Genomic DNA, 27072 nt, shown 5'->3' on the forward strand with positions numbered 1-27072 from the left:
AATCAGCCGAAGTACGAATTCCGATTTACTCACCTGTAATCAGGAGTGAAACCAGTGCTTCATCGTTTAGCCCAACACTGACCCTGAAAAGTAATTCTAAATGTACTTACCAGTAACTTGTATTTCCTTCCATAGGAATCCATTGTGTGGTTTTCACCAGAAAATTTTCTGTGTCCATTTTTGAAACGTACAAATATTCCTCTAAAATCTGGCGAACTACGAATTCCGATTTACTCAGCTGTAATCAGGAGAGAACCCAGGGCTGCATCTTTTAGCCCAACACTGACTCTGAAAAGTAATTCTAAGCATACTTACCAGTAACTTGTACTTCCTTCCATAGGAATCCATTGTGTGGTTTTCACCAGAAAATTTTCTGTGTTCATTTTTGAAACATACAAGTATTCCTCTAAAATCAACCGAACTACGAATTCCGATGTACTCACCTGTTATCAGGAGAGAACCCAGTGCTGCATCTTTTAGCCCAGCACTGACCCTGAAAAGTAATTCAAAGCGTACTTAACAGTAACTTGTATTTCCTTCCATAGGAATCCATTGTGTGGTTTTCACCAGAAAATTTTCTGTGTCCATTTTTGAAACGTACAAATATTCCTCTAAAATCAGGAGAACTACGAATTCCGATTTACTCAGCTGTAATGAGGAGAGAACCCAGTGCTGCATCTTTTAGCCCAACACTGACCCTGAAAAGTAATTCTAAGCGTACTTACCAATAACTTGTATTTCCTTCTATAGGAATCCATTGTGTGGTTTTCACTAGAAAGTTTTCTGTGTCCATTTTTGAAACTTACAAATATTCCTCTAAAATCAGCCAAAGTACGAATTCCGATTTACTCACCTGTTATCAGGAGAGAACCCAGGGCTGCATCTTTTAGCCCAGCACTGACTCTGAAAAGTAATTCTAAGAGTACTTACCAGTAACTTGTATTTCCTTCCATAGGAATCCATTGTGTGGTTTTCACCAGAAAAGTTTCTTAGTGTCCAATTTTGAAATGTACAAATATTCCTCTAAAATCTGCCGAACTACGAATTCCAATGTACTCACCTGTTATCAGGAGAGAACCCAGTGCTGCATCTTTTAGCCCAGCACTGACCCTGAAAAGTAATTCTAAGCGTACTTACCAGTAACTTGTATTTCCTTCCATAGGAATCCATTGTGTGGTTTTCACCCCAAAAATTTCTGTGTCCGTTTTTGAAACGTACAAATATTCCTCTAAAATCTGGCGATCTACGAATTCCGATTTACTCAGCTGTAATCAGGAGAGAACCCAGGGCTGCAACTTTTAGCCCAACACTGACTCTGAAAAATAATTCTAAGCATACTTACCAGTAACTTGTACTTCCTTCCATAGGAATCCATTGTGTGGTTTTCACCAGAAAATTTTCTGTGTCCATTTTTGAAACATAGAAATATTCGTCTAAAATCAGCCAAACTACGAATTCTGATTTACTCACCTGTAATCAGGAGAGAACCCAGTGCTGCATATTTTAGCCCAATACTGACCCTGAAAAGTAATTCTAAGCGTACTTACCAGTAACTTGTATTTCCTTCCATAGGAATCCACTGTGTGGTTTTCACCAGAAAATGTTCTAAGTGTCCATTTTTGAAACGTACAAATATTCGTCTAAAATCACCCTAACTACGAATTCCGATTTACTCACCTATAATCAGGAGAGAACCCAGGGCTGCGTCTTTTAGCCTAGCACTGACTCTGAAAAGTAATTCTAAGCGTACTTACCAGTAACTTGTATTTCCTTCCATAGGAATCCATTGTGTGGTTTTCACCAGAAAAGGTTCTTAGTGTCCAATTTTGAAAAGTACAAATATTCCTCTAAAATCAGCCGAACTACGAATTCCGATGTACTCACCTGTTATCAGGAGAGAACCCAGTGCTGCATCTTTTAGCCCAGCACTGACCCTGAAAAGTAATTCAAAGTGTACTTACCAGTAACTTGTATTTCCTTTCATAGGAATCCATTGTGTGGTTTTCACCAGAAAATTTTCTGTGTCCATTTTTGAAACGTACAAATATTCCTCTAAAATCAGGAGAACTACGAATTCCGATTTACTCAGCTGTAATCAGGAGACAACCCAGGGCTGCATCTTTTAACCCAACACTGACTCTGAAAAGTAATTCTAAGCATACTTACCAGTAACTTGTATTTCCTTCCATAGGAATCCATTGTGTGGTTTTCACCAGAAAAGTTTCTTAGTGTCCAATTTTGAAATGTACAAATATTCCTCTAAAATCAGCCTAACTACGAATTCCAATGTACTCACCTGTTATCAGGAGAGAACCCAGTGCTGCATCTTTTAGCCCAGCACTGACCCTAAAAAGTTATTCTAAGCGTACTTACCAGTAACTTGTATTTCCTTCCATAGGAATCCATTGTGTGGTTTTCACTAGAAAGTTTTCGGTGTTCATTTTTAAAATGTACAAATATTCCTCTAAAATCAGCCGAACTATGAATTCCGATTTACTCACCTGTTATCAGGACAGAACCCAGGGCTGCATCTTTTAGCCAAGCACTGACTCTGAAAAGTAATTCTAAGCGTACTTACTAGTAACTTGTATTTCCTTCCATAGGAATCCATTGTGTGCTTTTCACCAGAACATTTTCTGTGTCCATTTTTGAAACGTACAAATATTCCTCTAAAATCAGCCAAAATACGAATTCCGATTTACTCACCTGTAATCAGGAGAGAACCCAGTGCTGCATCTTTTAGCCCAGCACTGACCCTGAAAAGAAATTCTAAGCATAGTTACCAGTAACTTGTATTTCCTTCCATAGGAATCCATTGTGTGGTTTTCACCAGAAAAGTTTCTTAGTGTCCAATTTTGAAATGTACAAATATTCCTCTAAAATCAGCCGAACTACGAATTCCAATGTACTCACCTGTTATCAGGAGAGAACCCAGTGCTGCATCTTTTAGCCCAGCACTGACCCTGAAAAGTAATTCTAAGCGTACTTACCAGTAACTTGTATTTCCTTCCATAGGAATCCATTGTTTGTTTTTCACCAGAAAATTTTCTGTGTCCATTTTTGAAACGTACAAATATTCCTCTTAAATCTGGCGAACTACGAATTCTGATTTACTCAGCTGTAATCAGGAGAGAACCCAGGGCTGCATCTTTTAGCCCAACACTGACTCTAAAAAGTAATTCTAAGCATACTTACCAGTAACTTGTACTTCCTTCCATAGGAATCCATTGTGTGGTTTTCACCTGAAAATTTTCTGTGTCCATTTTTGAAACGTAGAAATATTCGTCTAAAATCAGCCGAACTACGAATTCCGATTTACTCAGCTGTAATGAGGAGAGAACCCAGGGCTGCATCTTTTTTAGCCCAGCACTGACTCTGAAAAGTAATTCTAAGCGTACTTACCAGTAACTTGTATTTCCTTCCATAGGAATCCATTGTATGGTTTTCACCAGAAAAGATTCTAAGTGTCCAATTTTGAAACGTACAAATATTCCTCTAAAATCAGCTGAACTACGAATTCCGATTTACTCACCTGTAATCAGGAGAGAACCCAGAGCTGCATCTTTTAGCCCAACACTGACTCTGAAAAGTAATTCTAAGCGTACTTACCAGTAACTTGTATTTCCTTCCATAGGAATCCATTGTGTGGTTTTCACCAGAAAATTTTCTGTGTCCATTTTTGAAACGTAGATATATTCGTCTAAAATCAGCCGAAGTACGAATTCCGATTTACTCACCTGTAATCAGGAGTGAAACCAGTGCTTCATCGTTTAGCCCAACACTGACCCTGAAAAGTAATTCTAAGTGTACTTACCAGTAACTTGTATTTCCTTCCATAGGAATCCATTGTGTGGTTTTCACCAGAAATTTTCTGTGTCCATTTTTGAAACGTACAAATATTCCTCTAAAATCTGGCGAACTACGAATTCCGATTTACTCAGCTGTAATGAGGAGTGAACCCAGGGCTGCATCTTTTTTAGCCCAGCACTGACTCTGAAAAGTAATTCTAAGCGTACCTACCAGTAACTGTTATTTCCTTCCATAGGAATCCATTGTGTGGTTTTCACCAGAAAAGATTCTAAGTGTCCAATTTTGAAACGTACAAATATTCCTCTAAAATCAGCTGAACTACGAATTCCGATTTACTCACCTGTAATCAGGAGAGAACCCAGTGCTGCATCTTATAGCCAAGCATTGACCCTGAAAAGTAATTCTAAGCGTACTTACCAGTAACTTGTATTTCCTTCCATAGGAATCCATTGTGTGGTTTTCACCAGAAAATGTTGTGTCCATTTTTGAAACGTACAAATATTCCTCTAAAATCAGGCGAACTACGAATTCCGATTTACTCAGCTGTAATGAGGAGAGAACCCAGGGCTGCATCTTTTTTAGCCCAGCACTGACTCTGAAAAGTAATTCTAAGCGTACCTACCAGTAACTTGTATTTCCTTCCATAGGAATCCATTGTATGGTTTTCACCAGAAAAGATTCTAAGTGTCCAATTTTGAAATGTACAAATATTCCTCTAAAATCAGCCGAACTACGAATTCCAATGTACTCACCTGTTATCAGGAGAGAACCCAGTGCTGCATCTTTTAGCCCAGCACTGACCCTGAAAAGTAATTCTAAGCGTACTTACCAGTAACTTGTATTTCCTTCCATAGGAATCCATTGTTTGTTTTTCACCAGAAAATTTTCTGTGTCCATTTTTGAAACGTACAAATATTCCTCTAAAATCTGGCAAACTACGAATTCCGATTTACTCAGCTGTAATCAGGAGAGAACCCAGGGCTGCATCTTTTAGCCCAACACTGAATCTGAAAAGTAATTCTAAGCATACTTACCAGTAACTTGTACTTCCTTCCATAGGAATCCATTGTGTGGTTTTCACCTGAAAATTTTCTGTGTTCATTTTTGAAACGTACAAATATTCCTCTAAAATCAGCCGAACTACGAATTCCGATTTACTCAGCTGTAATGAGGAGAGAACCCAGGGCTGCATCTTTTTTAGCCCAGCACTGACACTGAAAAGTAATTCTAAGCGTACTTACCAGTAACTTGTATTTCCTTCCATAGGAATCCATTGTATGGTTTTCACCAGAAAAGATTCTTTGTGTCCAATTTTGAAAAGTACAAATATTCCTCTAAAATCAGCCGAACTACGAATTCCGATGTACTCACCTGTCATCAGGAGAGAACCCAGTGCTGCATCTTTTAGCCCAGCACTGACCCTGAAAAGTAATTCAAAGCGTACTTACCAGTAACTTGTATTTCCTTCCATAGGAATCCATTGTGTGCTTTTCACCAGAAAATTTTCTGTGTCCATTTTTGAAACGTACAAATATTCCTCTAAAATCAGCCAAAGTACGAATTCCGATTTACTCAACTGTAAACAGGAGAGAACCCAGTGCTGCATCTTTTAGCCCAACACTGACCCTGAAAAGTAATTCTAAGCGTAATTAGCAATAACTTGTATTTCCTTCCATAGGAATCCATTGTGTGGTTTTCACTAGAAAGTTTTCTGTGTCCATTTTTGAAACTTACAAATATTCCTCTAAAATCAGCCAAAGTATGAATTCCGATTTACTCACCTGTTATCAGGAGAGAACCCAGGGCTGCATCTTTTAGCCCAGCACTGACTCTGAAAAGTAATTCTAAGAGTACTTACCAGTAACTTGTATTTCCTTCCATAGGAATCCATTGTGTGGTTTTCAACAGAAAAGTTTCTTAGTGTCCAATTTTGAAATGTACAAATATTCCTCTAAAATCTGCCGAACTACGAATTCCAATGTACTCACCTGTTATCAGGAGAGAACCCAGTGCTGCATCTTTTAGCCCAGCACTGACCCTGAAAAGTAATTCTAAGCGTACTTACCAGTAACTTGTATTTCCTTCCATAGGAATCCATTGTGTGGTTTTCACCCAAAAAATTTCTGTGTCCGTTTTTGAAACGTACAAATATTCCTCTAAAATCTGGCGAACTACGAATTCCGATTTACTCAGCTGTAATCAGGAGAGAACCCAGGGCTGCAACTTTTAGCCCAACACTGACTCTGAAAAGTAATTCTAAGCATACTTACCAGTAACTTGTACTTTCTTCCATAGGAATCCATTGTGTGGTTTTCACCAGAAAATTTTCTGTGTCCATTTTTGAAACATAGAAATATTCGTCTAAAATCAGCCAAACTACGAATTCTGATTTACTCACCTGTAATCAGGAGAGAACCCAGTGCTGCATCTTTTAGCCCAATACTGACCCTGAAAAGTAATTCTAAGCGTACTTACCAGTAACTTGTATTTCCTTCCATAGGAATCCACTGTGTGGTTTTCACCAGAAAATGTTCTAAGTGTCCATTTTTGAAACGTACAAATATTCGTCTAAAATCACCCTAACTACGAATTCCGATTTACTCACCTATAATCAGGAGAGAACCCAGGGCTGCGTCTTTTAGCCTAGCACTGACTCTGAAAAGTAATTCTAAGCGTACTTACCAGTAACTTGTATTTCCTTCCATAGGAATCCATTGTGTGGTTTTCACCAGAAAAGGTTCTTAGTGTCCAATTTTGAAAAGTACAAATATTCCTCTAAAATCAGCCGAACTACGAATTCCGATGTACTCACCTGTTATCAGGAGAGAACCCAGTGCTGCATCTTTTAGCCCAGCACTGACCCTGAAAAGTAATTCAAAGTGTACTTACCAGTAACTTGTATTTCCTTTCATAGGAATCCATTGTGTGGTTTTCACCAGAAAATTTTCTGTGTCCATTTTTGAAACGTACAAATATTCCTCTAAAATCAGGAGAACTACGAATTCCGATTTACTCAGCTGTAATCAGGAGACAACCCAGGGCTGCATCTTTTAACCCAACACTGACTCTGAAAAGTAATTCTAAGCATACTTACCAGTAACTTGTATTTCCTTCCATAGGAATCCATTGTGTGGTTTTCACCAGAAAATTTTCTGTGTCCATTTTTGAAACGTAGAAATATTCGTCTAAAATCAGCCGAACTACGAATTCTGATTTACTCACCTGTAATCAGGAGAGAACCCAGTGCTGCATCTTTTAGCCCAACACTGACCCTGAAAACTAATTCTAAGTGTACTTACCAGTAACTTGTATTTCCTTCCATAGGAATCCATTGTGTGGTTTTCACTAGAAAGTTTTCGGTGTTCATTTTTGAAATGTACAAATATTCCTCTAAAATCAGCCGAACTATGAATTCTGATTTACTCACCTGTTATCAGGACAGAACCCAGGGCTGCATCTTTTAGCCAAGCACTGACTCTGAAAAGTAATTCTAAGCGTACTTACCAGTCACTTGTATTTCCTTCCATAGGAATCCATTGTGTGCTTTTCACCAGAACATTTTCTGTGTCCATTTTTGAAACGTACAAATATTCCTCTAAAATCAGCCGAAATACGAATTCCGATTTACTCACCTGTAATCAGGAGAGAACCCAGTGCTGCATCTTTTAGCCCAGCACTGACCCTGAAAAGAAATTCTAAGCGTAGTTACCAGTAACTTGTATTTCCTTCCATAGGAATCCATTGTGTGGTTTTCACCAGAAAAGTTTCTTAGTGTCCAATTTTGAAATGTACAAATATTCCTCTAAAATCAGCCGAACTACGAATTCCAATGTACTCACCTGTTATCAGGAGAGAACCCAGGGCTGCATCTTTTAGCCCAGCACTGACCCTGAAAAGTAATTCTAAGCGTACTTACCAGTAACTTGTATTTCCTTCCATAGGAATCCATTGTTTGTTTTTCACCAGAAAATTTTCTGTGTCCATTTTTGAAACATACAAATATTCCTCTAAAATCTGGCGAACAACGAATTCTGATTTACTCAGCTGTAATCAGGAGAGAACCCAGGGCTGCATCTTTTAGCCCAACACTGACTCTGAAAAGTAATTCTAAGCATACTTACCAGTAACTTGTACTTCCTTTCATAGGAATCCATTGTGTGGTTTTCACCTGAAAATGTTCTGTGTTCATTTTTGAAACGTACAAATATTCCTCTAAAATCAGCCGAACTACGAATTCCGATTTACTCAGCTGTAATGAGGAGAGAACCCAGGGCTGCATCTTTTTTAGCCCAGCACTGACTCTGAAAAGTAATTCTAAGCGTACTTACCAGTAACTTGTATTTCCTTCCATAGGAATCCATTGTATGGTTTTCACCAGAAAAGATTCTAAGTGTCCAATTTTGAAACGTACAAATATTCCTCTAAAATCAGCTGAACTACGAATTCCGATTTACTCACCTGTAATCAGGAGATAACCCAGAGCTGCATCTTTTAGCCCAACACTGACTCTGAAAAGTAATTCTAAGCGTACTTACCAGTAACTTGTATTTCCTTCCATAGGAATCCATTGTGTGGTTTTCACCAGAAAAGGTTCTTTGTGTCCAATTTTGAAAAGTACAAACATTTCTCTAAAATCAGCTGAACTACGAATTCCGATGTACTCACCTGTCATCAGGAGAGAACCCAGTGCTGCATCTTTTAGCCCAGCACTGACCCTGAAAAGTAATTCAAAGCGTACTTACCAGTAACTTGTATTTCCTTCCATAGGAATCCATTGTGTGGTTTTCACCAGAAAATTTTATGTGTCCATTTTTGAAACGTACAAATATTCCTCTAAAATCAGGAGAACTACGAATTCCAATTTACTCAGCTGTAATCAGGAGACGACCCAGGGCTGCATCTTTTAACCCAACACTGACTCTGAAAAGTAATTTCAAGCATACTTACCAGTAACTTGTATTTCCTTCCATAGGAATCCATTGTGTGGTTTTCACCAGAAAATTTTCTGTGTCCATTTTTGAAACGTAGAAATATTCATCTAAAATCAGCCGAAGTACGAATTCCGATTTACTCACCTGTAATCAGGAGAGAAACCAGTGCTTCATCGTTTAGCCCAACACTGACCCTGAAACGTAATTCTAAGCGTACTTACCAATAACTTGTATTTCCTTCCATAGGAATCCATTGTGTGGTTTTCACTAGAAAGTTTTCTGTGTCCATTTTTGAAACGTACAAATATTCCTCTAAAATCAGCCAAAGTACGAATTCCGATTTACTCACTTGTTATCAGGAGAGAACCCAGGGCTGCATCTTTTAGCCCAGCACTGACTCTGAAAAGTAATTCTAAGAGTACTTACCAGTAACTTGTATTTCCTTCCGTAGGAATCCATTGTGTGGTTTTCACCAGAAAAGTTTCTTAGTGTCCAATTTTGAAATGTACAAATATTCCTCTAAAATCTGCCGAACTACGAATTCCAATGTACTCACCTGTTATCAGGAGAGAACCCAGTGCTGCATCTTTTAGCCCAGCACTGACCCTGAAAAGTAATTCTAAGCGTACTTACCAGTAACTTGTATTTCCTTCCATAGGAATCCATTGTGTGGTTTTCACCAGAAAATTTTCTGTGTCCATTTTTGAAACGTACAAATATTCCTCTAAAATCTGGCGAACTACGAATTCCGTTTACTCAGCTGTAATCAGGAGAGAACCCAGGGCTGCAACTTTTAGCCCAACACTGACTCTGAAAAGTAATTCTAAGCATACTTACCAGTAACTTGTACTTCCTTTCATAGGAATCCATTGTGTGGTTTTCACCTGAAAATGTTCTGTGTTCATTTTTGAAACGTACAAATATTCCTCTAAAATCAGCCGAACTACGAATTCCGATTTACTCAGCTGTAATGAGGAGAGAACCCAGGGCTGCATCTTTTTTAGCCCAGCACTGACTCTGAAAAGTAATTCTAAGCGTACTTACCAGTAACTTGTATTTCCTTCCATAGGAATCCATTGTATGGTTTTCACCAGAAAAGATTCTAAGTGTCCAATTTTGAAACGTACAAATATTCCTCTAAAATCAGCTGAACTACGAATTCCGATTTACTCACCTGTAATCAGGAGATAACCCAGAGCTGCATCTTTTAGCCCAACACTGACTCTGAAAAGTAATTCTAAGCGTACTTACCAGTAACTTGTATTTCCTTCCATAGGAATCCATTGTGTGGTTTTCACCAGAAAAGGTTCTTTGTGTCCAATTTTGAAAAGTACAAACATTTCTCTAAAATCAGCTGAACTACGAATTCCGATGTACTCACCTGTCATCAGGAGAGAACCCAGTGCTGCATCTTTTAGCCCAGCACTGACCCTGAAAAGTAATTCAAAGCGTACTTACCAGTAACTTGTATTTCCTTCCATAGGAATCCATTGTGTGGTTTTCACCAGAAAATTTTATGTGTCCATTTTTGAAACGTACAAATATTCCTCTAAAATCAGGAGAACTACGAATTCCAATTTACTCAGCTGTAATCAGGAGACGACCCAGGGCTGCATCTTTTAACCCAACACTGACTCTGAAAAGTAATTTCAAGCATACTTACCAGTAACTTGTATTTCCTTCCATAGGAATCCATTGTGTGGTTTTCACCAGAAAATTTTCTGTGTCCATTTTTGAAACGTAGAAATATTCATCTAAAATCAGCCGAAGTACGAATTCCGATTTACTCACCTGTAATCAGGAGAGAAACCAGTGCTTCATCGTTTAGCCCAACACTGACCCTGAAACGTAATTCTAAGCGTACTTACCAATAACTTGTATTTCCTTCCATAGGAATCCATTGTGTGGTTTTCACTAGAAAGTTTTCTGTGTCCATTTTTGAAACGTACAAATATTCCTCTAAAATCAGCCAAAGTACGAATTCCGATTTACTCACTTGTTATCAGGAGAGAACCCAGGGCTGCATCTTTTAGCCCAGCACTGACTCTGAAAAGTAATTCTAAGAGTACTTACCAGTAACTTGTATTTCCTTCCGTAGGAATCCATTGTGTGGTTTTCACCAGAAAAGTTTCTTAGTGTCCAATTTTGAAATGTACAAATATTCCTCTAAAATCTGCCGAACTACGAATTCCAATGTACTCACCTGTTATCAGGAGAGAACCCAGTGCTGCATCTTTTAGCCCAGCACTGACCCTGAAAAGTAATTCTAAGCGTACTTACCAGTAACTTGTATTTCCTTCCATAGGAATCCATTGTGTGGTTTTCACCAGAAAATTTTCTGTGTCCATTTTTGAAACGTACAAATATTCCTCTAAAATCTGGCGAACTACGAATTCCGTTTACTCAGCTGTAATCAGGAGAGAACCCAGGGCTGCAACTTTTAGCCCAACACTGACTCTGAAAAGTAATTCTAAGCATACTTACCAGTAACTTGTACTTCCTTCCATAGGAATCCATTGTGTGGTTTTCACCAGAAAATTTTCAGTGTTCATTTTTGAAACATACAAGTATTCCTCTAAAATCAACCGAACTACGAATTCCGATTTACTCAGCTGTAATGAGGAGTGAACCCAGGGCTGCATCTTTTTTAGCCCAGCACTGACTCTGAAAAGTAATTCTAAGCGTACCTACCAGTAACTGTTATTTCCTTCCATAGGAATCCATTGTGTGGTTTTCACCAGAAAAGATTCTAAGTGTCCAATTTTGAAACGTACAAATATTCCTCTAAAATCAGCTGAACTACGAATTCCGATTTACTCAGCTGTAATGAGGAGAGAACCCAGGGCTGCATCTTTTAGCCCAGCACTGACCCTGAAAAGTAATTCAAAGCATACTTACCAGTAACTTGTATTTCCTTCCATAGGAATCCATTGTGTGGTTTTCACCAGAAAATTTTCTGTGTCCATTTTTGAAACGTACAAATATTCCTCTAAAATCTGGCAAACTACGAATTCCGATTTACTCAGCTGTAATCAGGAGAGAACCCAGGGCTGCAACTTTTAGCCCAACACTGACTCTGAAAAGTAATTCTAAGCATACTTACCAGTAACTTGTACTTCCTTCCATAGGAATCCATTGTGTGGTTTTCACCAGAAAATTTTCTGTGTCCATTTTTGAAACATAGAAATATTCGTCTAAAATCAGCCAAACTACGAATTCTGATTTACTCACCTGTAATCAGGAGAGAACCCAGTGCTGCATATTTTAGCCCAATACTGACCCTGAAAAGTAATTCTAAGCGTACTTACCAGTAACTTGTATTTCCTTCCATAGGAATCCACTGTGTGGTTTTCACCAGAAAATGTTCTAAGTGTCCATTTTTGAAACGTACAAATATTCGTCTAAAATCACCCTAACTACGAATTCCGATTTACTCACCTATAATCAGGAGAGAACCCAGGGCTGCGTCTTTTAGCCTAGCACTGACTCTGAAAAGTAATTCTAAGCGTACTTACCAGTAACTTGTATTTCCTTCCATAGGAATCCATTGTGTGGTTTTCACCAGAAAAGGTTCTTAGTGTCCAATTTTGAAAAGTACAAATATTCCTCTAAAATCAGCCGAACTACGAATTCCGATGTACTCACCTGTTATCAGGAGAGAACCCAGTGCTGCATCTTTTAGCTCAGCACTGACCCTGAAAAGTAATTCAAAGTGTACTTACCAGTAACTTGTATTTCCTTTCATAGGAATCCATTGTGTGGTTTTCACCAGAAAATTTTCTGTGTCCATTTTTGAAACGTACAAATATTCCTCTAAAATCAGGAGAACTACGAATTCCGATTTACTCAGCTGTAATCAGGAGACAACCCAGGGCTGCATCTTTTAACCCAACACTGACTCTGAAAAGTAATTCTAAGCATACTTACCAGTAACTTGTATTTCCTTCCATAGGAATCCATTGTGTGGTTTTCACCAGAAAATTTTCTGTGTCCATTTTTGAAACGTAGAAATATTCGTCTAAAATCAGCCGAACTACGAATTCTGATTTACTCACCTGTAATCAGGAGAGAACCCAGTGCTGCATCTTTTAGCCCAACACTGACCCTGAAAACTAATTCTAAGTGTACTTACCAGTAACTTGTATTTCCTTCCATAGGAATCCATTGTGTGGTTTTCACTAGAAAGTTTTCGGTGTTCATTTTTGAAATGTACAAATATTCCTCTAAAATCAGCCGAACTATGAATTCTGATTTACTCACCTGTTATCAGAACAGAACCCAGGGCTGCATCTTTTAGCCAAGCACTGACTCTGAAAAGTAATTCTAAGCGTACTTACCAGTCACTTGGATTTCCTTCCATAGGAATCCATTGTGTGCTTTTCACCAGAACATTTTCTGTGTCCATTTTTGAAACGTACAAATATTCCTCTAAAATCAGCCGAAATACGAATTCCGATTTACTCACCTGTAATCAGGAGAGAACCCAGTGCTGCATCTTTTAGCCCAGCACTGACCCTGAAAAGAAATTCTAAGCGTAGTTACCAGTAACTTGTATTTCCTTCCATAGGAATCCATTGTGTGGTTTTCACCAGAAAAGTTTCTTAGTGTCCAATTTTGAAATGTACAAATATTCCTCTAAAATCAGCCGAACTACGAATTCCAATGTACTCACCTGTTATCAGGAGAGAACCCAGGGCTGCATCTTTTAGCCCAGCACTGACCCTGAAAAGTAATTCTAAGCGTACTTACCAGTAACTTGTATTTCCTGCCATAGGAATCCATTGTTTGTTTTTCACCAGAAAATTTTCTGTGTCCATTTTTGAAACATACAAATATTCCTCTAAAATCTGGCGAACAACGAATTCTGATTTACTCAGCTGTAATCAGGAGAGAACCCAGGGCTGCATCTTTTAGCCCAACACTGACTCTGAAAAGTAATTCTAAGCATGCTTACCAGTAACTTGTACTTCCTTTCATAGGAATCCATTGTGTGGTTTTCACCTGAAAATGTTCTGTGTTCATTTTTGAAACGTACAAATATTCCTCTAAAATCAGCCGAACTACGAATTCCGATTTACTCAGCTGTAATGAGGAGAGAACCCAGGGCTGCATCTTTTTTAGCCCAGCACTGACTCTGAAAAGTAATTCTAAGCGTACTTACCAGTAACTTGTATTTCCTTCCATAGGAATCCATTGTATGGTTTTCACCAGAAAAGATTCTAAGTGTCCAATTTTGAAACGTACAAATATTCCTCTAAAATCAGCTGAACTACGAATTCCGATTTACTCACCTGTAATCAGGAGATAACCCAGAGCTGCATCATTTAGCCCAACACTGACTCTGAAAAGTAATTCTAAGCGTACTTACCAGTAACTTGTATTTCCTTCCATAGGAATCCATTGTCTGGTTTTCACCAGAAAAGGTTCTTTGTGTCCAATTTTGAAAAGTACAAACATTTCTCTAAAATCAGCTGAACTACGAATTCCGATGTACTCACCTGTCATCAGGAGAGAACCCAGTGCTGCATCTTTTAGCCCAGCACTGACCCTGAAAAGTAATTCAAAGCGTACTTACCAGTAACTTGTATTTCCTTCCATAGGAATCCATTGTGTGGTTTTCACCAGAAAATTTTATGTGTCCATTTTTGAAACGTACAAATATTCCTCTAAAATCAGGAGAACTACGAATTCCGATTTACTCAGCTGTAATCAGGAGACGACCCAGGGCTGCATCTTTTAACCCAACACTGACTCTGAAAAGTAATTTCAAGCATACTTACCAGTAACTTGTATTTCCTTCCATAGGAATCCATTGTGTGGTTTTCACCAGAAAATTTTCTGTGTCCATTTTTGAAACGTAGAAATATTCATCTAAAATCAGCCGAAGTACGAATTCCGATTTACTCACCTGTAATCAGGAGAGAAACCAGTGCTTCATCGTTTAGCCCAACACTGACCCTGAAACGTAATTCTAAGCGTACTTACCAATAACTTGTATTTCCTTCCATAGGAATCCATTGTGTGGTTTTCACTAGAAAGTTTTCTGTGTCCATTTTTGAAACGTACAAATATTCCTCTAAAATCAGCCAAAGTACGAATTCCGATTTACTCACTTGTTATCAGGAGAGAACCCAGGGCTGCAACTTTTAGCCCAACACTGACTCTGAAAAGTAATTCTAAGCATACTTACCAGTAACTTGTACTTCCTTCCATAGGAATCCATTGTGTGGTTTTCACCAGAAAATTTTCTGTGTTCATTTTTGAAACATACAAGTATTCCTCTAAAATCAACCGAACTACGAATTCCGATTTACTCAGCTGTAATGAGGAGTGAACCCAGGGCTGCATCTTTTTTAGCCCAGCACTGACTCTGAAAAGTAATTCTAAGCGTACCTACCAGTAACTGTTATTTCCTTCCATAGGAATCCATTGTGTGGTTTTCACCAGAAAAGATTCTAAGTGTCCAATTTTGAAACGTACAAATATTCCTCTAAAATCAGCTGAACTACGAATTCCGATTTACTCACCTGTAATCAGGAGAGAACCCAGTGCTGCATCTTATAGCCAAGCATTGACCCTGAAAAGTAATTCTAAGCGTACTTACCAGTAACTTGTATTTCCTTCCATAGGAATCCATTGTGTGGTTTTCACCAGAAAATGTTGTGTCCATTTTTGAAACGTACAAATATTCCTCTAAAATCAGGCGAACTACGAATTCCGATTTACTCAGCTGTAATGAGGAGAGAACCCAGGGCTGCATCTTTTAGCCCAGCACTGACCCTGAAAAGTAATTCAAAGCATACTTACCAGTAACTTGTATTTCCTTCCATAGGAATCCATTGTGTGGTTTTCACCAGAAAATTTTCTGTGTCCATTTTTGAAACGTACAAATATTCCTCTAAAATCTGGCAAACTACGAATTCCGATTTACTCAGCTGTAATCAGGAGAGAACCAAACCCAGGGCTGCATCTTTTAGCCCAACACTGACTCTGAAAAGTAATTCTAAGCATACTTACCAGTAACTTGTACTTCCTTCCATAGGAATCCATTGTGTGGTTTTCACCTGAAAATTTTCTGTGTTCATTTTTGAAACGTACAAATATTCCTCTAAAATCAGCCGAACTACGAATTCCGATTTACTCAGCTGTAATGAGGAGAGAACCCAGGGCTGCATCTTTTTTAGCCCAGCACTGACTCTGAAAAGTAATTCTAAGCGTACTTACCAGTAACTTGTATTTCCTTCCATAGGAATCCATTGTATGGTTTTCACCAGAAAAGATTCTAAGTGTCCAATTTTGAAACGTACAAATATTCCTCTAAAATCAGCTGAACTACGAATTCCGATTTACTCACCTGTAATCAGGAGAGAACCCAGAGCTGCATCTTTTAGCCCAACACTGACTCTGAAAAGTAATTCTAAGCGTACTTACCAGTAACTTGTATTTCATTCCATAGGAATCCATTGTGTGGTTTTCACCAGAAAAGGTTCTTTGTGTCCAATTTTGAAAAGTACAAATATTCCTCTAAAATCAGCCGAACTACGAATTCCGATGTACTCACCTGTCATCAGGAGAGAACCCAGTGCTGCATCTTTTAGCCCAGCACTGACCCTGAAAAGTAATTCAAAGCGTACTTACCAGTAACTTGTATTTCCTTCCATAGGAATCCATTGTGTGCTTTTCACCAGAAAATTTTCTGTGTCCATTTTTGAAACGTACAAATATTCCTCTAAAATCAGCCAAAGTACGAATTCCGATTTACTCAACTGTAAACAGGAGAGAACCCAGTGCTGCATCTTTTAGCCCAACACTGACCCTGAAAAGTAATTCTAAGCGTACTTACCAATAACTTGTATTTCCTTCCATAGGAATCCATTGTGTGGTTTTCACTAGAAAGTTTTCTGTGTCCATTTTTGAAACTTACAAATATTCCTCTAAAATCAGCCAAAGTACGAATTCCGATTTACTCACCTGTTATCAGGAGAGAACCCAGGGCTGCATCTTTTAGCCCAGCACTGACTCTGAAAAGTAATTCTAAGAGTACTTACCAGTAACTTGTATTTCCTTCCATAGGAATCCATTGTGTGGTTTTCACCAGAAAAGTTTCTTAGTGTCCAATTTTGAAATGTACAAATATTCCTCTAAAATCTGCCGAACTACGAATTCCAATGTACTCACCTGTTATCAGGAGAGAACCCAGTGCTGCATCTTTTAGCCCAGCACTGACCCTGAAAAGTAATTCTAAGCGTACTTACCAGTAACTTGTATTTCCTTCCATAGGAATCCATTGTGTGGTTTTCACCCAAAAAATTTCTGTGTCCATTTTTGAAACGTACAAATATTCCTCTAAAATCTGGCGAACTACGAATTCCGATTTACTCAGCTGTAATCAGGAGAGAACCCAGGGCTGCAACTTTTAGCCCAACACTGACTCTGAAAAGTAATTCTAAGCATACTTACCAGTAACTTGTATTTCCTTCCATAGGAATCCACTGTGTGGTTTTCACCAGAAAATGTTCTAAGTGTCCATTTTTTAAACGTACAAATATTCGTCTAAAATCACCCTAACTACGAATTCCGATTTACTCACCTATAATCAGGAGAGAACCCAGGGCTGCGTCTTTTAGCCTAGCACTGACTCTGAAAGTAATTCTAAGCATACTTACCAGTAACTTGTATTTCCTTCCATAGGAATCCATTGTGTGGTTTTCACCAGAAAATTTTCTGTGTCCATTTTTGAAACGTACAAATATTCCTCTAAAATCTGGCAAACTACGAATTCCGATTTACTCAGCTGTAATCAGGAGAGAACCAAACCCAGGGCTGCATCTTTTAGCCCAACACTGACTCTGAAAAGTAATTCTAAGCATACTTACCAGTAACTTGTACTTCCTTCCATAGGAATCCATTGTGTGGTTTTCACCTGAAAATTTTCTGTGATCATTTTTGAAACGTACAAATATTCCTCTAAAATCAACCGAACTACGAATTCCGATTTACTCAGCTGTAATGAGGAGAGAACCCAGGGCTGCATCTTTTTTAGCCCAGCACTGACTCTGAAAAGTAATTCTAAGCGTACTTACCAGTAACTTGTATTTCCTTCCATAGGAATCCATTGTATGGTTTTCACCAGAAAAGATTCTAAGTGTCCAATTTTGAAACGTACAAATATTCCTCTAAAATCAGCTGAACTACGAATTCCGATTTACTCACCTGTAATCAGGAGAGAACCCAGAGCTGCATCTTTTAGCCCAACACTGACTCTGAAAAGTAATTCTAAGCGTACTTACCAGTAACTTGTATTTCATTCCATAGGAATCCATTGTGTGGTTTTCACCAGAAAAGGTTCTTTGTGTCCAATTTTGAAAAGTACAAATATTCCTCTAAAATCAGCCGAACTACGAATTCCGATGTACTCACCTGTCATCAGGAGAGAACCCAGTGCTGCATCTTTTAGCCCAGCACTGACCCTGAAAAGTAATTCAAAGCGTACTTACCAGTAACTTGTATTTCCTTCCATAGGAATCCATTGTGTGCTTTTCACCAGAAAATTTTCTGTGTCCATTTTTGAAACGTACAAATATTCCTCTAAAATCAGCCAAAGTACGAATTCCGATTTACTCAACTGTAAACAGGAGAGAACCCAGTGCTGCATCTTTTAGCCCAACACTGACCCTGAAAAGTAATTCTAAGCGTACTTACCAATAACTTGTATTTCCTTCCATAGGAATCCATTGTGTGGTTTTCACTAGAAAGTTTTCTGTGTCCATTTTTGAAACTTACAAATATTCCTCTAAAATCAGCCAAAGTACGAATTCCGATTTACTCACCTGTTATCAGGAGAGAACCCAGGGCTGCATCTTTTAGCCCAGCACTGACTCTGAAAAGTAATTCTAAGAGTACTTACCAGTAACTTGTATTTCCTTCCATAGGAATCCATTGTGTGGTTTTCACCAGAAAAGTTTCTAAGTGTCCAATTTTGAAATGTACAAATATTCCTCTAAAATCTGCCGAACTACGAATTCCAATGTACTCACCTGTTATCAGGAGAGAACCCAGTGCTGCATCTTTTAGCCCAGCACTGACCCTGAAAAGTAATTCTAAGCGTACTTACCAGTAACTTGTATTTCCTTCCATAGGAATCCATTGTGTGGTTTTCACCCAAAAAATTTCTGTGTCCATTTTTGAAACGTACAAATATTCCTCTAAAATCTGGCGAACTACGAATTCCGATTTACTCAGCTGTAATCAGGAGAGAACCCAGGGCTGCAACTTTTAGCCCAACACTGACTCTGAAAAGTAATTCTAAGCATACTTACCAGTAACTTGTATTTCCTTCCATAGGAATCCACTGTGTGGTTTTCACCAGAAAATGTTCTAAGTGTCCATTTTTTAAACGTACAAATATTCGTCTAAAATCACCCTAACTACGAATTCTGATTTACTCACCTATAATCAGGAGAGAACCCAGGGCTGCGTCTTTTAGCCTAGCACTGACTCTGAAAGTAATTCTAAGCGTACTTACCAGTAACTTGTATTTCCTTCCATAGGAATCCATTGTGTGGTTTTCACCAGAAAAGGTTCTTAGTGTCCAATTTTGAAAAGTACAAATATTCCTCTAAAATCAGCCGAACTACGAATTCCGATGTACTCACCTGTTATCAGGAGAGAACCCAGTGCTGCATCTTTTAGCCCAGCACTGACCCTGAAAAGTAATTCAAAGTGTACTTACCAGTAACTTGTATTTCCTTTCATAGGAATCCATTGTGTGGTTTTCACCAGAAAATTTTCTGTGTCCATTTTTGAAACGTACAAATATTCCTCTAAAATCAGGAGAACTACGAATTCCGATTTACTCAGCTGTAATCAGGAGACAACCCAGGGCTGCATCTTTTAACCCAACACTGACTCTGAAAAGTAATTCTAAGCATACTTACCAGTAACTTGTATTTCCTTCCATAGGAATCCATTGTGTGGTTTTCACCAGAAAAGTTTCTTAGTGTCCAATTTTGAAATGTACAAATATTCCTCTAAAATCAGCCTAACTACGAATTCCAATGTACTCACCTGTTATCAGGAGAGAACCCAGTGCTGCATCTTTTAGCCCAGCACTGACCCTGAAAAGTAATTCAAGTGTACTTACCAGTAACTTGTATTTCCTTCCATAGGAATCCATTGTGTGGTTTTCACTAGAAAGTTTTCGGTGTTCATTTTTGAAATGTACAAATATTCCTCTAAAATCAGCCGAACTATGAATTCCGATTTACTCACCTGTTATCAGGACAGAACCCAGGGCTGCATCTTTTAGCCAAGCACTGACTCTGAAAAGTAATTCTAAGCGTACTTACTAGTAACTTGTATTTCCTTCCATAGGAATCCATTGTGTGCTTTTCACCAGAACATTTTCTGTGTCCATTTTTGAAACGTACAAATATTCCTCTAAAATCAGCCGAAATACGAATTCCGATTTACTCACCTGTAATCAGGAGAGAACCCAGTGCTGCATCTTTTAGCCCAGCACTGACCCTGAAAAGAAATTCTAAGCATAGTTACCAGTAACTTGAATTTCCTTCCATAGGAATCCATTGTGTGGTTTTCACCAGAAAAGTTTCTTAGTGTCCAATTTTGAAATGTACAAATATTCCTCTAAAATCAGCCGAACTACGAATTCCAATGTACTCACCTGTTATCAGGAGAGAACCCAGTGCTGCATCTTTTAGCCCAGCACTGACCCTGAAAAGTAATTCTAAGCGTACTTACCAGTAACTTGTATTTCCTTCCATAGGAATCCATTGTTTGTTTTTCACCAGAAAATTTTCTATGTCCATTTTTGAAACGTACAAATATTCCTCTTAAATCTGGCGAACTACGAATTCTGATTTACTCAGCTGTAATCAGGAGAGAACCCAGGGCTGCATCTTTTAGCCCAACACTGACTCTAAAAAGTAATTCTAAGCATATTTACCAGTAACTTGTACTTCCTTCCATAGGAATCCATTGTGTGGTTTTCACCTGAAAATTTTCTGTGTCCATTTTTGAAACGTAGAAATATTCGTCTAAAATCAGCCGAACTACGAATTCCGATTTACTCAGCTGTAATGAGGAGAGAACCCAGGGCTGCATCTTTTTTAGCCCAGCACTGACTCTGAAAAGTAATTCTAAGCGTACTTACCAGTAACTTGTATTTCCTTCCATAGGAATCCATTGTATGGTTTTCACCAGAAAAGATTCTAAGTGTCCAATTTTGAAACGTACAAATATTCCTCTAAAATCAGCTGAACTACGAATTCCGATTTACTCACCTGTAATCAGGAGAGAACCCAGAGCTGCATCTTTTAGCCCAACACTGACTCTGAAAAGTAATTCTAAGCGTACTTACCAGTAACTTGTATTTCCTTCCATAGGAATCCATTGTGTGGTTTTCACCAGAAAAGGTTCTTTGTGTCCAATTTTGAAAAGTACAAATATTCCTCTAAAATCAGCCGAACTACGAATTCTGATGTACTCACCTGTCATCAGGAGAGAACCCAGTGCTGCATCTTTTAGCCCAGCACTGACCCTGAAAAGTCATTCAAAGCGTACTTACCAGTAACTTGTATTTCCTTCCATAGGAATCCATTGTGTGGTTTTCACCAGAAAATTTTCTGTGTCCATTTTTGAAACAAACAAATATTCCTCTAAAATCAGGAGAACTACGAATTCCGATTTACTCACCTGTCATCAGGAGAGAACCCAGTGCTGCATCTTTTAGCCCAGCACTGACCCTGAAAAGTAATTTCAAGCATACTTACCAGTAACTTGTATTTCCTTCCATAGGAATCCATTGTGTGCTTTCACCAGAAAATTTTCTGTGTCCATTTTTGAAACGTAGATATATTCGTCTAAAATCAGCCGAAGTACGAATTCCGATTTACTCACCTGTAATCAGGAGTGAAACCAGTGCTTCATCGTTTAGCCCAACACTGACCCTGAAAAGTAATTCTAAGTGTACTTACCAGTAACTTGTATTTCCTTCCATAGGAATCCATTGTGTGGTTTTCACCAGAAAATTTTCTGTGTCCATTTTTGAAACGTACAAATATTCCTCTAAAATCTGGCGAACTACGAATTCCGATTTACTCAGCTGTAATCAGGAGAGAACCCAGGGCTGCATCTTTTAGCCCAACACTGACTCTGAAAAGTAATTCTAAGCATACTTACCAGTAACTTGTACTTCCTTCCATAGGAATCTATTGTGTGGTTTTCACCAGAACATTTTCTGTGTTCATTTTTGAAACATACAAGTATTCCTCTAAAATCAACCAAACTACGAATTCCGATTTACTCAGCTGTAATGAGGAGTGAACCCAGGGCTGCATCTTTTTTAGCCCAGCACTGACTCTGAAAAGTAATTCTAAGCGTACCTACCAGTAACTGTTATTTCCTTCCATAGGAATCCATTGTGTGGTTTTCACCAGAAAAGATTCTAAGTGTCCAATTTTGAAACGTACAAATATTCCTCTAAAATCAGCTGAACTACGAATTCCGATTTACTCACCTGTAATCAGGAGAGAACCCAGTGCTGCATCTTATAGCCAAGCATTGACCCTGAAAAGTAATTCTAAGCGCACTTACCAGTAACTTGTATTTCCTTCCATAGGAATCCATTGTGTGGTTTTCACCAGAAAATGTTGTGTCCATTTTTGAAACGTACAAATATTCCTCTAAAATCAGGCGAACTACGAATTCCGATTTACTCAGCTGTAATGAGGAGAGAACCCAGGGCTGCATCTTTTTTAGCCCAGCACTGACTCTGAAAAGTAATTCTAAGCGTACCTACCAGTAACTTGTATTTCCTTCCATAGGAATCCATTGTGTGGTTTTCACCAGAAAAGTTTCTTAGTGTGCAATTTTGAAATGTACAAATATTCCTCTAAAATCAGCCGAACTACGAATTCCAATGTACTCACCTGTTATCAGGAGAGAACCCAGTGCTGCATCTTTTAGCCCAGCACTGACCCTGAAAAGTAATTCTAAGCGTACTTACCAGTAACTTGTATTTCCTTCCATAGGAATCCATTGTTTGTTTTTCACCAGAAAAATTTCTGTGTCCATTTTTGAAACGTACAAATATTCCTCTAAAATCTGGCAAACTACGAATTCCGATTTACTCAGCTGTAATCAGGAGAGAACCCAGGGCTGCATCTTTTAGCCCAACACTGACTCTGAAAAGTAATTCTAAGCATACTTACCAGTAACTTGTACTTCCTTCCATAGGAATCCATTGTGTGGTTTTCACCTGAAAATTTTCTGTGTTCATTTTTGAAACGTACAAATATTCCTCTAAAATCAGCCGAACTACGAATTCCGATTTACTCAGCTGTAATGAGGAGAGAACCCAGGGCTGCATCTTTTTTAGCCCAGCACTGACTCTGAAAAGTAATTCTAAGCGTACTTACCAGTAACTTGTATTTCCTTCCATAGGAATCCATTGTGTGGTTTTCACCAGAAAATTTTCTGTGTCCATTTTTGAAACGTACAAATATTCCTCTAAAATCTGGCGAACTACGAATTCCGATTTACTCAGCTGTAATCAGGAGAGAACCCAGGGCTGCATCTTTTAGCCCAACACTGACTCTGAAAAGTAATTCTAAGCATACTTACCAGTAACTTGTACTTCCTTCCATAGGAATCCATTGTGTGGTTTTCACCAGAACATTTTCTGTGTTCATTTTTGAAACATACAAGTATTCCTCTAAAATCAACCAAACTACGAATTCCGATTTACTCAGCTGTAATGAGGAGTGAACCCAGGGCTGCATCTTTTTTAGCCCAGCACTGACTCTGAAAAGTAATTCTAAGCGTACCTACCAGTAACTGTTATTTCCTTCCATAGGAATCCATTGTGTGGTTTTCACCAGAAAAGATTCTAAGTGTCCAATTTTGAAACGTACAAATATTCCTCTAAAATCAGCTGAACTACGAATTCCGATTTACTCACCTGTAATCAGGAGAGAACCCAGTGCTGCATCTTATAGCCAAGCATTGACCCTGAAAAGTAATTCTAAGCGCACTTACCAGTAACTTGTATTTCCTTCCATAGGAATCCATTGTGTGGTTTTCACCAGAAAATGTTGTGTCCATTTTTGAAACGTACAAATATTCCTCTAAAATCAGGCGAACTACGAATTCCGATTTACTCAGCTGTAATGAGGAGAGAACCCAGGGCTGCATCTTTTTTAGCCCAGCACTGACTCTGAAAAGTAATTCTAAGCGTACCTACCAGTAACTTGTATTTCCTTCCATAGGAATCCATTGTGTGGTTTTCACCAGAAAAGTTTCTTAGTGTGCAATTTTGAAATGTACAAATATTCCTCTAAAATCAGCCGAACTACGAATTCCAATGTACTCACCTGTTATCAGGAGAGAACCCAGTGCTGCATCTTTTAGCCCAGCACTGACCCTGAAAAGTAATTCTAAGCGTACTTACCAGTAACTTGTATTTCCTTCCATAGGAATCCATTGTTTGTTTTTCACCAGAAAAATTTCTGTGTCCATTTTTGAAACGTACAAATATTCCTCTAAAATCTGGCAAACTACGAATTCCGATTTACTCAGCTGTAATCAGGAGAGAACCCAGGGCTGCATCTTTTAGCCCAACACTGACTCTGAAAAGTAATTCTAAGCATACTTACCAGTAACTTGTACTTCCTTCCATAGGAATCCATTGTGTGGTTTTCACCTGAAAATTTTCTGTGTTCATTTTTGAAACGTACAAATATTCCTCTAAAATCAGCCGAACTACGAATTCCGATTTACTCAGCTGTAATGAGGAGAGAACCCAGGGCTGCATCTTTTTTAGCCCAGCACTGACTCTGAAAAGTAATTCTAAGCGTACTTACCAGTAACTTGTATTTCCTTCCATAGGAATCCATTGTATGGTTTTCACCAGAAAAGATTCTAAGTGTCCAATTTTGAAACGTACAAATATTCCTCTAAAATCAGCTGAACTACGAATTCCGATTTACTCACCTGTAATCAGGAGAGAACCCAGAGCTGCATCTTTTAGCCCAACACTGACTCTGAAAAGTAATTCTAAGCGTACTTACCAGTAACTTGTATTTCATTCCATAGGAATCCATTGTGTGGTTTTCACCAGAAAAGGTTCTTTGTGTCCAATTTTGAAAAGTACAAATATTCCTATAAAATCAGCCGAACTACGAATTCCGATGTACTCACCTGTCATCAGGAGAGAACCCAGTGCTGCATCTTTTAGCCCAGCACTGACCCTGAAAAGTAATTCAAAGCGTACTTACCAGTAACTTGTATTTCCTTCCATAGGAATCCATTGTGTGCTTTTCACCAGAAAATTTTCTGTGTCCATTTTTGAAACGTACAAATATTCCTCTAAAATCAGCCAAAGTACGAATTCCGATTTACTCAACTGTAAACAGGAGAGAACCCAGTGCTGCATCTTTTAGCCCAACACTGACCCTGAAAAGTAATTCTAAGCGTACTTACCAATAACTTGTATTTCCTTCCATAGGAATCCATTGTGTGGTTTTCACTAGAAAGTTTTCTGTGTCCATTTTTGAAACTTACAAATATTCCTCTAAAATCAGCCAAAGTACGAATTCCGATTTACTCACCTGTTATCAGGAGAGAACCCAGGGCTGCATCTTTTAGCCCAGCACTGACTCTGAAAAGTAATTCTAAGAGTACTTACCAGTAACTTGTATTTCCTTCCATAGGAATCCATTGTGTGGTTTTCACCAGAAAAGTTTCTTAGTGTCCAATTTTGAAATGTACAAATATTCCTCTAAAATCTGCCGAACTACGAATTCCAATGTACTCACCTGTTATCAGGAGAGAACCCAGTGCTGCATCTTTTAGCCCAGCACTGACCCTGAAAAGTAATTCTAAGCGTACTTACCAGTAACTTGTATTTCCTTCCATAGGAATCCATTGTGTGGTTTTCACCCAAAAAATTTCTGTGTCCATTTTTGAAACGTACAAATATTCCTCTAAAATCTGGCGAACTACGAATTCCGATTTACTCAGCTGTAATCAGGAGAGAACCCAGGGCTGCAACTTTTAGCCCAACACTGACTCTGAAAAGTAATTCTAAGCATACTTACCAGTAACTTGTATTTCCTTCCATAGGAATCCACTGTGTGGTTTTCACCAGAAAAGTTTCTAAGTGTCCATTTTTTAAACGTACAAATATTCGTCTAAAATCACCCTAACTACGAATTCCGATTTACTCACCTATAATCAGGAGAGAACCCAGGGCTGCGTCTTTTAGCCTAGCACTGACTCTGAAAGTAATTCTAAGCATACTTACCAGTAACTTGTATTTCCTTCCATAGGAATCCATTGTGTGGTTTTCACCAGAAAATTTTCTGTGTCCATTTTTGAAACGTACAAATATTCCTCTAAAATCTGGCAAACTACGAATTCCGATTTACTCAGCTGTAATCAGGAGAGAACCAAACCCAGGGCTGCATCTTTTAGCCCAACACTGACTCTGAAAAGTAATTCTAAGCATACTTACCAGTAACTTGTACTTCCTTCCATAGGAATCCATTGTGTGGTTTTCACCTGAAAATTTTCTGTGTTCATTTTTGAAACGTACAAATATTCCTCTAAAATCAACCGAACTACGAATTCCGATTTACTCAGCTGTAATGAGGAGAGAACCCAGGGCTGCATCTTTTTTAGCCCAGCACTGACTCTGAAAAGTAATTCTAAGCGTACTTACCAGTAACTTGTATTTCCTTCCATAGGAATCCATTGTATGGTTTTCACCAGAAAAGATTCTAAGTGTCCAATTTTGAAACGTACAAATATTCCTCTAAAATCAGCTGAACTACGAATTCCGATTTACTCACCTGTAATCAGGAGAGAACCCAGAGCTGCATCTTTTAGCCCAACACTGACTCTGAAAAGTAATTCTAAGCGTACTTACCAGTAACTTGTATTTCATTCCATAGGAATCCATTGTGTGGTTTTCACCAGAAAAGGTTCTTTGTGTCCAATTTTGAAAAGTACAAATATTCCTCTAAAATCAGCCGAACTACGAATTCCGATGTACTCACCTGTCATCAGGAGAGAACCCAGTGCTGCATCTTTTAGCCCAGCACTGACCCTGAAAAGTAATTCAAAGCGTACTTACCAGTAACTTGTATTTCCTTCCATAGGAATCCATTGTGTGCTTTTCACCAGAAAATTTTCTGTGTCCATTTTTGAAACGTACAAATATTCCTCTAAAATCAGCCAAAGTACGAATTCCGATTTACTCAACTGTAAACAGGAGAGAACCCAGTGCTGCATCTTTTAGCCCAACACTGAC

The sequence above is a fragment of the Triturus cristatus genome, chromosome 1_1 (genome assembly GCF_964204655.1).
Source record: "Triturus cristatus chromosome 1_1, aTriCri1.1, whole genome shotgun sequence".
Lineage (NCBI taxonomy): Eukaryota > Metazoa > Chordata > Amphibia > Caudata > Salamandridae > Triturus > Triturus cristatus.